This window comes from Myotis davidii, unplaced genomic scaffold, assembly GCF_000327345.1.
Source record: "Myotis davidii unplaced genomic scaffold, ASM32734v1 scaffold959, whole genome shotgun sequence".
Lineage (NCBI taxonomy): Eukaryota > Metazoa > Chordata > Mammalia > Chiroptera > Vespertilionidae > Myotis > Myotis davidii.
Genome location: NW_006290310.1, coordinates 83,840 through 86,730, shown reverse-complemented (window position 1 = coordinate 86,730; position 2,891 = coordinate 83,840).

Genomic DNA, 2,891 nt, shown 5'->3' with positions numbered 1-2,891 from the left:
ATGAGTGTCTGGTGTGGAAAGGCAGGTCCCAGCTGACCTCTGGGCCCCCACCTCTGCCTGAGTCACGGTGCTCAAGTCTCCATGTGCAGATGTGGTGAGCGTGGCCAGACACTGCAGGCCAGAGTGCAGCTTGGGCCTCTGGGCTTCCCAGTGGCGCCATATAGAAGCCAGGCAGGCAGCACACTCTCTCCTGGCCAGCCTCATAGGCAACCCATGGGGAGCCCAACCAGGCCCTGTGGTCCCAGTGGCTGCAGCCCAACTCACCCGGAAGAGGCCACATGGGTGCAGGGCTGGATCCTCACAGGTGCCCGGCACCTGAGCATGGGGGCTTCCTTGGCACTCGAGCCCTGGCGTCCCGGAGGAGGGTAGCAGGGGGAGTGATAGTGAGCTTGGAAGACCCCCCCTCATTCTCACTGCACTTCCATCCCCATCATCCCTGCCCTCAGGTAGCAGGCCCCCGCCTGGGTGCTGCAGGAGGTTGGTTGCCATCACCCAACCCCAGCTCCCCATCCCGGCCTGGGGCCCCGCCCTGATTGAGTGATCAGGGCCTGCTGGCCACTGGTCACTGTCTTTGGGGCGATTGGTCAGGGCTGGACCCCCTACCCGGCTCCCTCAGTGCCTGGGAGCTGGGCAGCAGTTCTACCCCCTGCTGCTGCCACTGGTTGTTATCTGCGGGGCAATTGGTGGGGCAATAAGGCCCCTGCTCACCCACCTTGGCTTGGTGCCACCCACTCACTTGCCTCACCATCCACCATGGTCACGCTCTCGTCAGGGCCCATGGGGGTCAGGAGCACCTCCACTGCCGCCCCTTGCCAGCACTGCATTGTCAACACCTGCCATGTTCCGTGCCACCCCCTGGTGGTCAGTACACATCATAGCGGGCAGTCTAGTTCCCAGTCTAACACCGGTCAAACAATTTGCATATTAAGCTTTTATTATATAAGACTAGAGGCCCAGTGCATGAATTCATGCACCAGTTGGGTCCCTCGGCCTGGCCTGTGGGATTAGGTCAAAACTAGCTCTTCAACATCCCCCAAGGGGTCCCAGATTGTGAGAGGGTGCAGGCCAGGCTGAGGGACCTCACTGGTGCACAATCAGGGTCAGGGAGGGATGTAGGGGTTGGCCAGCCAGGGAGAGACCATAGGAAGGCTCCAGGGTGTGTCTACCAGCCGTGGGCAAACTACGGCCCGTGGGCCGGATCCGGCCCGTTTGAAATGAATAAAACTATTGAAAAAAAAGACTGTACCCTTTTATGTAATGATGTTTACTTTGAATTTATATTAGTTCACACAAATACTCCATCCATGCTTTTGTCCCAGCCCTCCGGTCCAGTTTAAGAACCCATTGTGGCCCTCAAGTCAAAAAGTTTGCCCACCCCTGGTCTAGCCCATCTCACTCAGTCCTGATCGGCCAGACCCCAGCAGCAAGCTAACCTACCAGTTGGAGTATCTGCCCCCTGGTGGTCAGTGCATGTCATAGCAAGCAGTTGACCATCCTTAGCATATCATTAGCATATTATGCTTTGATTGGTTGAACAGATGACTGAACAACCAGACACTTAGCTTATTAGGATTTTATTATATAGGATAGTCTAAATCAATACCAAAACTCTCAAAAATTTTCTAATTGAAGTTTCAGCTTTTAAAATTTGTGTCCCAGGAGACCTAATCTACACTCCTGCAGTAATCCAAATGTTTCACACAAAATACAATTGTTGCTCAGCTGGTGTGGCTCAGTGGTTGAACCAGGAGGTCATGGTTCAATTTCTAATCAGGGCACATGCCCTGGTTGCAGGCTTAATCTCCAGTATGGGGCATGCAGGAGGCAGGCGATCAATGATTCTCTCTCATCTTTAATGTTTCTATCTCTCCCTCTCCTTTCCTCTCTGAAATAAATAAAAAAAATATATTTTAAAAAAAGACAATTGCCATCTTATTGCAACAATCAGTGCAACTCTTAAAACCACCTTGTAAATTCTAGGCACTCTGTTTTGTTAACTGGTCTAATCTCAGTACCTAGCACAGGGCCTTACATATAGAAAGCATAAAATAAACATCAGTCAATGAACAAAATCTCAGAAAAGCCTTATTAGAACAGTGTTATGAGAGCAAAGACATTCTAACTTATAAGCTATTGTCAGATTTTAACAGAAAGAGGCCCCAGATGAGAACCAGAAGAATTTAATTCTGTTGGTTCTGCCACCTCCTGGATGTACAACTCTGAACGAATCACTTAACCATTTAAGAATGCAGTATCGTGTAAATAAAGAAGTGTCTCTACTAGGTAACATAAAGAGGGTTCTTTCGGTCTAAAATTCTATGACCTCTGAAATTTCTGAGGCTTTTAATACTTATAAATTTATTTCTAATGCATAATATATTTAATTGAGCAGATTGAGCTGTATAACTCTTAAATAGACAACATTGTCATGCTTAATCATCAGTTAATGGACACAAAGCTCATAATTCAATATTTCAATTGGATTGTATATTCTAATAGGGGCCTATCTTCACAATTTTATTTTATTATTTCTTAAGTATTAGAAACCTCTCCATGTTAATTATTTTACATATATGAGTATCAAAACGCATTGCTGTTGGTGTCATATATATAATTAAAAATTATTTAAGACATTTCAATAACTATTGGCAGAACTAAAAATATGTCAAAAAGGAGATAAGAAATCACACTAATTCATGTTAGGTACAATATTAGAAAATAATCTCAACCCTACGAGAAGATTGACAGTAGTTATGTGGAAGGAAAATGGAGCTGCCAAGAATAACTCAGTTAACACTGACATTCTAAGCAAAAGTCTTTAAAGTATTTCAAATCCTTTCTCATATATGATGGGGTGGTTAAAAATAAAAAGATGCCCAAATAAGGCTCAG